General features: G+C 43.0%; 1 long non-coding RNA gene across 1 annotated transcript; it reads right to left on the bottom strand.

The window, feature by feature from the left end:
- Positions 1–3,031: 3,031 nt before the first annotated feature.
- LOC112956247 lies at positions 3,032–10,127 on the bottom strand. Its single transcript, XR_003251012.1, has 3 exons — positions 10,071–10,127; positions 7,170–7,316; positions 3,032–3,054 (listed from the first exon to the last, which is right to left on the bottom strand). It is a non-coding gene; the product is annotated as an uncharacterized LOC112956247 (long non-coding RNA).
- Positions 10,128–10,515: the final 388 nt, after the last annotated feature.

Below are 10,515 nucleotides of genomic sequence, written 5' to 3'. Positions count from 1 at the left end.
AGTCAATGACAGATTTTACGCTGTCTTGCTTGGAGTCATGATTTTATCCATCAAGATGGAAAAAATAATCAATGTTAATTCCACCATTTTGCCTTAATCCAGAGCAAAAGATGGGAGTGTCATTAAATGCTTTATTACTCTTTCATAAAGAGGCTCCAAGAGGATTACACATCCCGTACCATACCACTTGTTCTCCATATACTCTACAGCAGTGCCAAACACAACAGTACTTCTAATGCAGAGGCTGTTTTGTCAGACATTCAGCAATGCTTTTGTATACTTTTTGATTTTACTCACCCATAAGAGAACTAAGACGCCGGAGTGGTCCCTCCTGGGTGGCTCCACACAAGTGGCAGGCCCGCTGGCCCGGGGAGGCTCAGCACGGCCGCGGCATCCACGATGCTTGCCCACGTGTTCACTGCTGTGCAGCTTTCCAGCTCACTAGAGCTCACTTCTCTGTTGACCAGATGATACCTGTCAGGAAGGGAGAATGCAGGGAGGAAGGGGACAGGCTGTTTTCACTGGCGGCCAGCAATAGGACAAGGGGAAATGGGTATAAGCTGAAACACAGGAGGTTCCATCTCCAGGTGAGGAGGAACTTCTTTCCTGTGAGGGTGACAGAGCAGTGGAACAGGCTGCCCAGGGRGGYTGTGGAGTCTCCWTCTCTGGAGGTCTTCCAAACCCGCCTGGATGCCRCCCTGTGCCACATGCTCTAGGTGTGCCTGCTTGAGCAGGAAGGTTGGACTAGATGATCTCTACAGGTCCCTTCCAACCTTGAAGATTCTGTGATTCTGTTATCCTGTGATACCTGGAGAGAACAAAGCTGGAAGGGCAGATGTCACACAGATCGTACACTGTGGGCACTGTTGTTGTCACCACTGATGGTGTTACTTAAAAACCCCACATTAGACCTTGTTGTGTTTGGTGCTGGAGCACTAGCTTTCATTTCAGTCACCAAAGCTGCATGACATGTGCCCATCAGCCCTGCCACACTCACCATGCTCCTGTCCAGGGCACACTGGCCTTGCCTTGCCCCAGGCACTCCAGCCTCTGGTTCCCACCTCCCGGGTCCCACATCCACCTCCTCTCCACACCCAGAGCTGTCTCCTGGAACCAATGACTCTCTCCTTGCTCAGTGCCACATTCCCATGTTTCCCTACATTATTCTGTCTGTAACTTTCATAAATTGCTCAAATCCAACTTAGTTTGGCTGGATGACTTTATGGCCTGTTGGTTTCTTCACTCCCTGTACTTCATAAGGCAAAATTCATGATGCTTTTCTAGTTATTTACTTGACCTTTAGAAAAGAGGGGTCTGAACAGTGCTTTGACATGTGCAAGATGGCTCATAAGATTTATAAGAATCACAAGTCTCTCAGTCTAAAGATATTGCTGATATCTCCACTCATACCGACCTTCTATGAACACTGAATTCCTGGAGGGTGAGGTGTTTGACCCGCTGCGCCTTTTCCTTTTCAATCCTGTTTTGGGTTGCCTTTGGCAAAATGCCCCAGAGCAACAGGAATGTGACAGAGCTTAAAAGCTAACCTAAAAATCAGAGAAGCCTTCAAAAAAAATTACAAGCACATTAAATAGAGGGCTGTCAGCTCTAAAGGTCGGATTCTGCTGCTATGAAAATTTGCTCAGTGCAATGGGAACTGCATATGTAAATCTCATTTGCCATTACACGACTTTAATGTCCAAGCACAAAAATCTTTAAAGCACACAGGAAGAAATGCAGAAGCAGAATGCAGAAGCAATAAGGAGCCATCGGTTGGCATTTGCCAGAAGGCAGCCTTCATGGTAAACAGAAGCAAAAGTTCAATCCCACAGATAGGAACATGCTGGAAATCACTGAAGCCACATAGAAAGCAAATAAACTCTCCAGTTTGCTGGCCATGAAGTGACACTTTCCAAGTAAAATTTACACAGTGCCAGGCAGGAGGGATTCATGTTCCTCTTAGTGCCTGCTCTGAAGGAGAAAGTGGAAAGTAATGCTACCCTCAACTAGCTGCAGCATGGGCTGAAGATTAACTCTCAAGCTTGGTGCTACCTAAGCACTCGGGTTTGAACTGAACAGTAAGCTAGCGTGAACAGCTCACAGGCCTTAAACAGAGGCCAGACTTGAGTAGTCCTGCATATAAAATGCATGCACATATGTCATAAACACTAGTTGCWGGAAGTGATGGATCTAACAGTCCTTGCTTGAGCATATTGCTTAGTATTTCTCRTGAGGAAGCACCTCAGTAGGGGCTTTTATTCCCATATAAACATGGAAGCAAATATTTCATGCATAGGAGGTCCACTGCCCACAAGGCTGGCATCTTTGCAGAAACAGGGCATTTTTCAGTGGGTGTATTTCTTTCTCTCCCCACTACCCTCAAACAGCACTGACTTTACACCTCACTGTGCAGCCAGCATATACAACATAAATAACCCATTCCAGGTACCTGAAATAAATGCGGAAATCGAAGTCCATCCTGAATCTCAAACCTCTTTACAGCAAGGGAACCCTGCAGGTTTTACCTAACTTCTCAGCGACACTAGCAGCAGGCAGGACACCCTCCACCTCACCCAGGCGAGCTACTTCTCACCTGCCTTTACTCCGGCTTAATTCCTGCTCACTTGAATGAGAACTCTCCTGGATGACGATAGCCCCTGTGGGTACCCATGGTGCTGGCGGCTGTATCTCCTCTTTGCAGGAAGAAGGCAGTTTTGCTGGAAAGAATTTATGATCCTGGCAGCAGAATGAAAACAACAGCACTAGGAAAATGGTTAGCCTGCTGTTCAGAGGGAGCCGAGGTGCAGAGAAATCACATAAAAGATGCCCAAGAGCACCTAGGAGGGTTYGCTGAATGCAGAACACTCTGCTCCTTGCCAAGAAAGCCCACGTCACAAGCTGCACAAGCTGAACCATCATTTTTAGAGCTTGGCTCTGTTATAAATGCCCTAATACACTCACCTTAGGTCCTAGTCCAAAAGGTGCTCTCTCCATCTCCTCTGGCTGCTCAGGCTGTGGTCTCTGATTAAGTTTGGAGAGTGCCTCCGTGCCAGCCTGGAAATTGAAGCAATTACATAAAAATAAGCGAACAAAATCACCATCGTCTCCTTTTTGTCTTCATGAAAAATAAATAAAAACACATCAGAACCCAGGGCATTTTCTGGCAACATTTGACATTTAAGGTCACAAGGTACCTAAGTTTTTKGGTTTTTTTGGTAGGTATGCTGCTATTACCAGATTTGGAGTTGGCAGYAGCATGTGGACACTTTTTCAGAGCGCTGTTTCCATGACTTAGCATCTGAACAAATTCATCACGAAATACAGGAATGACAGAAGTCATTAGCGTTCACCCCAAGCAAAAAAAAGCAGCTTGGAGAGTGTCCACGCACATTGCTTAACTCCAGCTACAGTTCACTACCCTGAATCCTCGCTCAACCAGACTGTTTGGTCCTGATAAACACTGGACTGTTTTTTTGGCTTCTGCAGCTATTAAACCAGCAGGTACATTTTGCTGGCAAGCGCCAGCCGGGTGTTTCGGAACGGCAGGAAGGTTTCCCGGCTGCCGACGGAAAGGTCTCTTTGTGCAACACCACAAGCCAGGTCAGGGCAGCAGGGACCAGAACTTTGGCCTCTCCAGAGCATTTCAGGAAAGCAGGAATATATCGTGATGATGGAAAAAGTAAACCCCAAGAGCTCCTCAAACATAGCAAGTAGCTACTCAGCCCAGGAGGTGATTTGCAATGAAATTCCCCTTTCCTCCAAACATATGTGCTTAACCTACTGCTGCAGTTTTCCAAACCCAAATTTACAATTGAGAGACATTTCCATCAAGCCAAGCTTCACTGGTCACCAACCTAATTTTGTCCCCATGTGACTGTAGCCAGAGATCTGCTCTGCACTGAGCACAGATCCTTCCAGACACTTCCCAGGGCTCCCCACATGCCAATGCCATGCAAACTAATTCCATACGAACAGCGCTCAGTGAATGGTGACAAGAAGTCCTGTTATTCYCGTCCTGTGACTCAAGAAAAACAAGACAGCCACAGTACATATGTGTTACTTTTTTAAGCCTTACATTAAACATTTAAGAGACAGATTCAGAATAATGCATGAATGTCTCAGATTGTGTCCTAGTCTATGAACTGACTTAATGAAAGGCTAGATTGTATTACTCTATTTGGAGGCAAGTAGAATTGGCAAAATCAGGTTTCTAAAATGTTAAAACATAACTGTGTGGGTGTTGATGATTCACTTGCCTGCCCCTGTATAGAAACCTGAATAAATTCTGTATGAATGGAGTATGGGAAGGGAGAATCTTCCTCCTCTCCAATATTTGCTACGCTTAGTCATGGCCAAACTCTATATACTTTGTTATGTAGTCCATCATTAACTAACACTTCACTGTGCACTGCTGCTCTCAAACTTATTGCATACTAGAAGCACGAGGAGCAATCTCCCATCTCTTTGCTGATACAGATTTTTTAACTTGTACTGCATCAGTGTGAATAATTAGGCTACATCAAAAGGAGGWCAGACACATAGTCTTTTAATTGAAACCACTATCAACCTAAAACTTTGAACATTTCCAAAACATGAAACTGCTTCACATAGGAGTGAAAAAATCTACTGGTAATTTGTAGCTAGGTTCTATTTCAGGCACTTTACAAATCCTCCTTTACAATAAGTACATGCCCTACTTTTGGATAGGGGTTTCACAGCTCTCTGCAGTTTCATGGTGTAGATTCCCAGCCYTCATTTTAAAGTGGCATCGTGGCACGCGGCAGAAACTCAGAYATGTTGTGCAAGTCCATTCAAGAAAATATTAACTTCCATCGTCACGTTCCCGTAAGGAACAGTGACTTACTGGGTCACCTGCTCAGCACGCCTTGCACCCTGACTGCTCCCTGTTTGTTTCAATAGGGGATTCTGAAACTAAATATATCAGCAGCTCTCCTTCCTGGAAAATACAGACTGCTTGGAACCTAATCACTCTGGCCACAATAAAGTGCATTTAATAGCAGTTTTTTCCAGCAGCAGCATTTCTTTTATCTACTCAATTAAATTCAAGCAACTTAGCGTTTTGTCAATAATTCCAAAGGGCAATTTGCAAGGGCAAAATTTTGAATTGACAATAATTACTAATATTTGAACAATTCTCAAATAATGCTACCTGTTTAAAACCACCACCATTCTTCAGATCTCAGAGACAGCAAGCAGTGTATTCTGCTGCTGCAGAATAAACAACAAATTTAGGATTAAAGGAGTCACAGACAATTCCAGCTACCTTAAGCTTCAAGAACAGCAATTCCAGTGTTTTGAAACATCTATATGCTTTATCCATTATCATTGGACTTTAGTCTATCCTTCTCATGGGAGTTAATACAAACCGTGCTGCTTGTGCCAATGTTGTACTGAGAACTGGGATTCATGCATGCAGCTAAATCTGTTGGTTCAAAAAAAGAGAATCAAACTGATTTCAAACTTGTTTTGGCATGGGAAATGCCATGGTCCCAGAATGCAATCTAAGCAATAGTGTTCCAGCAAAAGCAAATGCTAAAGCTGAAGAGATTCAGTTTCAAAAATCCCCAGTTGTTACCGTGATGGAGCTCCAAGTATTGGTTTCAAAATAATTGATTTCATGGATCAAAAAGCTTGGGGTTAGAGGTTGACTTCATCCCACGCAAAACCCACTGCAGCTAGGGAACGGGGGTGGCTTGGTAGTTTGGCAAACATGTCACAGAAAGCTCTAGGCCTTCTAGTTTGGTCCTGCTTACAACTTCTACTTCATAGAGACCTGCTAGAGAAGATCCGAGAGTCTGTCATTCTCTCTCAGCACCTTTCAAATTGTGGGACATTTGGTGGAAACATCACAGTGACACTGCACAGCTCTTCTTGTGCCCCTACCCACAGCACAACCGCATCCCAGGACACACATCTTTCCCAGGACAACTTTCCCTGCCACCCTAGTCCCAGCTGCTCCGGTGCCCAGGGGGAGATGCAGGAACGTGAAAACGTTACAGTGCATTTCTTATTCACAGCTAGCAGGAACTTGCTCCTATCTCTGCAGTCTCCTGGCTCTGCTCTTCTGCAAGCCAGCAGAATGGCTGGGAGCACTTTCCCAAATTACTAGAAAACYGGCAGGAGCAGGCCAAACTAAAGGAGGTTTTTGATACAGAGCCAYGGTTAATCATTTGCCCATTAAATGAAACATGTAAACAAAGCTTCACAGCAGAGACATTTGCTAGAGAGCGTTTGTCAGCTCTTTGATGTTTGTCGTCTGAAYGGTTCTTTTATTCCTCTAAATTGCATCTTGATGCTAATTTTGCTACATTCTGTTGCTGAAATGTGATCTTGTGGTATAAAGCTACAACAGTGCTTACCTAAGCAGAGCCATAAACAGGGAGCCCCCAAAAGTTTTTCAGTTAGAGCATTAAATGTCTGCTGGTCAACAAGCACATCTGAGAAAGGTGATCCCAATTCTAGAATAAATCCTTTCCCCCTGGTAAGGTTTTCACCATTCAGAGCTATCTTTCCTAAAATTATTATGACATTCATAAAAAGTCTTTTTTTTTGCATGAAGAAAAAAATGAGATATCAGTTTCTTGGAAGTCTTTTGTTCTACCAATTTCAGATTTTAAGACCAGAACTGCACAAAGGAACCAGCAGAAACAGCCCAAGTTGGGAACAGGGCTAGAGAATAAGACCAAAGTTCTTCCAGTAAACGTGGACACTGCTTTGGGCTGATGCACAGTCCCCGAAGCTGTTCCAGATATTTTAGGCTGGGACTACACACGCAATTCSTCCCTTTTAGTAAGGGAGGACACTGGCTAACATGTAAATAATCTACTCTACTGATACTGTAATTATGAGAAGATAAAATTCTCTCAGATCTTTACCCGTTTGCAGAGAAACAGTCACATACATAAAACTGTTTTTCAGAAAAAACGAACATAAATGACCATAGCAGTCAAAAATACTCAGTGCCCAACAAACTGAGCCTTTAGGTATAATATATCTCATGCTGAGAAAGGAATAAAACCACCAAACAAGAGCAACATATTATGATGGAGTTTCACCAGCAACATTTTAAGGAGTTTCTATCCTTTTTGCACCCTGTACTGCACCACCTGCAACAGCTTCATATGAGAAGAACAAAAAGAAATAGTTACTTAAAGACAGGCAGGGAGAYGGCTGCTAAGAGCTTTGTCCAACGTATCTGTGTCCTGACAGATGCTGTGGGTTGGTGGTACTTCTAAATGAAGCTGAAATAGTCAGTCAGTAAAGGTACCTTATGCTACATGAGCTGGTGATCCCACCTGCAAAAGGTCACAAGAAGATAAGTAATATTTTAAAAACTATTATTGCCAAAATTTTATTTTTKGGCATATTTGCATTAGACAATATTGCATCCATGTACTGCAGTATATACACAAGGGTATAATATGCCTCCCAAATTTAAAGATTGGAATTGAATTCCTATTTGACTGTAACCACACAAGAGGATAGTAGCCCTCATAGGGCAACTGCTAGTGGACTTGGGCTCACATTGGTTACTACAGACTGACGCGTCTTTATAAATTCAGTGCCTAACTTTCAGGAGCAATTCTATTTTTCTGCTATTTAAAAAGACACAGTCTTGCTGCCTTTAGAAAGAGTTCTTAAAAAAAAAAAAMCTTAGACATAAAGGTCATGACTGCCATTGCCACTGAAGCAAAAAGCTGGAATGTCTTCTCAAAAATATTATCACTGTATAATTCAACTTAAAATTCTTCAGCTTGCTTCGGCAGTGCCTGGTTTTGGAAGGCAATGGACTTTCCAGGTACAGCAGTGACTCTGCCAGACGTTGCATGTCCTACTGGCTCTATTAGCCCTTCACTTAATTTCTGTGTTTCCAGCAACTACCTGGCTAACTAGCAGATTTTAATACTTCTCATTAGTGCCTTTGTCTCTGTACCCATCCAGCACAAATAATACTGTACAATTCCCTCAGGATATACTCATCTTAAAACTAAGAGCATCTTGCTTGATGATCAAGCTTGAACTTGCTGCATCAAGTTTTTTGCTGCATTATCAGTCCTTCAATCGTGAGGAATATATGCAACAGAAATCAATAGTTTAAATTACTAGATATGCTTCCCTGAGAGACTTTATAAATCCGCTTTGGAAATCTTCCCCTCTTTTCATGTTCCCTGAATCTAGGATGGAATTTTAACTGGCATATTAAAGAACCTTTTCAAAGCCTAAAAAAAAATAAAGCCACCTTTGAAACTGTTATTGCTGCCTAAGACAGGAAAGGAGTTAAATTTCCAGATTTCCTCACAGCCTACCATCCRCCCGTAGGTAGCTGGGCAGTCATGCACTTAACTGGGATATTTAGAGGAATTAAAAAATGATGATTCTGTGGCCTTCAAAGTAAATATTAACTTTGCTGCCAGACAAAGACCTGTCCAAAAGAAGAAAGCAAAATCCAAGACCCTAAAAAGAATTTGCTTGAGCAATACCCAGCTCACATATTTTTCTCTAAACGGAAAAAAAATAATTCCACTGGAGACTCCACAGGTTACTCGGAGCGGTGCTCTAAGATCCAGGCCTTTCCAGGCACTCACTGCACCAGCACCCTTCCCTGCTGCCGTGGAAAGGCCCAGCAGCAGCCTCTGCACAGCATTGCCTCTGTGATAGACACGACCTGGAGAGAGAAGTTTGGGATGTAAACTGACCCTAGCCTGGACTTTGACTTGCAGGAGATTGGGATCTGCTCTGGACTTTGGTTTAGAGTGGGGAAAGGGAATCTGAAACCTCTCAAAGCTAAATCACTGCTGTTTTTTGGCACAGCCCAAGTTCAAATGAGGTCTGCTATCAGCAAAGCGCCGTGTAATGTATTCTAAAAGCACGATAACTTCCAATGACAGAACTAACCTTGCTAGAAAGGTTCCCCAAACATTTTGGATCTGCTAAATGAAAACAGCAAAGCTGTAATTGTCGGAGCATTAACGTTCCAGAGCCTTCATCTTTCCCACATGAAACCCACGCATCATATTTTCTTCTGCAACTTTGCAGAGATGTTTTGAAGAGTTTTTTCTATCTTGCACATTATGCTCGTATCAAGACCTCCAAAGTTTCAGGTCTCTAGTGTTTGCTCTAATTTTCTCCATTTTCTACTCTATTTTCCAAATGTGCTCTTGGAATTGTCACCAGGAGGGAGGACTGAGGGGAAAAAAAAAAAACATAACTAAGTGCTGAGCTCACTTTACCATATGTGAAATTGCATCTAGAAGCCAAGGCTTTTCTTTTTTTTTGTTTCTATCTACTGCAGGAGGTGCCAGAAAACGGAGGAGGAAGCAAAGACTTAGCAGGTAGCAGGCCAACATGTGTGCAGTGAAAGTCTGTTCCAGCTGCCAGAAAAAGGTCTTGGAGAGGCTGGATCAGAGCCTGTAGGCTTTTCAGATCAGAAGCTTGAAGTTCTTGCCGTGAAAAGAAAAATCTGGTTCACGCTACACCATAGACAGCCCTATTTCAACATTAGGAGTAACCTTTTTTTATTTACTCCCACTGTAAACTGCCTCTCGAATCACTAAGGCTTCGTATCCCTGCAGGAAAGATGTGACGTACATACAACTGTGTGTGTCTCCATCAGGTCACACCAGAGACTTAAAAATAGGCAGGGAAATTTCAAGGTGGCTTGGATACGTCCTAAAATCTGTGGGGAAATAGAGCTTGGAAGCCCCTTCCAAAACAGACCTTTACAGCTCTTTTTTTCAGCAATATTTTTAAGTTTTTTTAATTTTTTCATTTCAGAATTCAGTGAAATGATGATGAATTTAGCTGAAAAGAATACCTGAGGCATTGAGGATTTAAAAAAATAATTGAAGGAGTGGCTCTGCAATTATTATATTCTTGTTACCATCTGTGGCACAAAAGATCCAACTTAATATTGAAACTCTAGTACTAAGAACTTTGAATAAGAGGTCAATTACATTTCCAAGCTCCTACCAAGCCCTGATTGGCCCCAAGTTAGGCCCCACTGGGGCTGGGAAGCATTAACAGTAGAGCTCCTAAGGAAAATGCTTTACCAGGCACTTCAGCTGAACTGTGGACCGGACCCATAATCTGACATGCCAGCAGCTTTTCCTCAGGTTCCTGGATGCTTGTCACCATGCAGGGCCTCTCTCCTCCTTAGGAAAGCAGCAATATTTTTCTAGAAATTAAAGGAAAAGGAACATTTGCAAAACTGGAACTCCCATCCTCATAAGTGCTTCACCTAGTGCTTCCACAGATGTCAATTTACTACCTATGCAYGAGCATTTTGTGATACCACCTCTCTAATAAAATGCTTTGCCTACATGGGGAGTGTGTGTGCAGGGGACAGGCCAGCATTCTGCCTTTGTAAGGAGGATATTTGGCTGAACCACCTGGAAAGTGTTTCAACTATCTTTTATTCTTTAAACTTAAATAACTCCTGGCAGCCACTCTTTCCTGATATTAAATACTCTCCCTATTTTCTCTTGGGAGGTCAGA

This window comes from Nothoprocta perdicaria, unplaced genomic scaffold (genome assembly GCF_003342845.1).
Source record: "Nothoprocta perdicaria isolate Ctin4 unplaced genomic scaffold, notPer1 scaffold_11, whole genome shotgun sequence".
In the NCBI taxonomy this organism is placed as follows: Eukaryota; Metazoa; Chordata; class Aves; order Tinamiformes; family Tinamidae; genus Nothoprocta; species Nothoprocta perdicaria.
The sequence above is the reverse complement of the archived record's forward strand: the minus strand, read 5'-3'. Positions and strand labels throughout refer to the sequence as shown.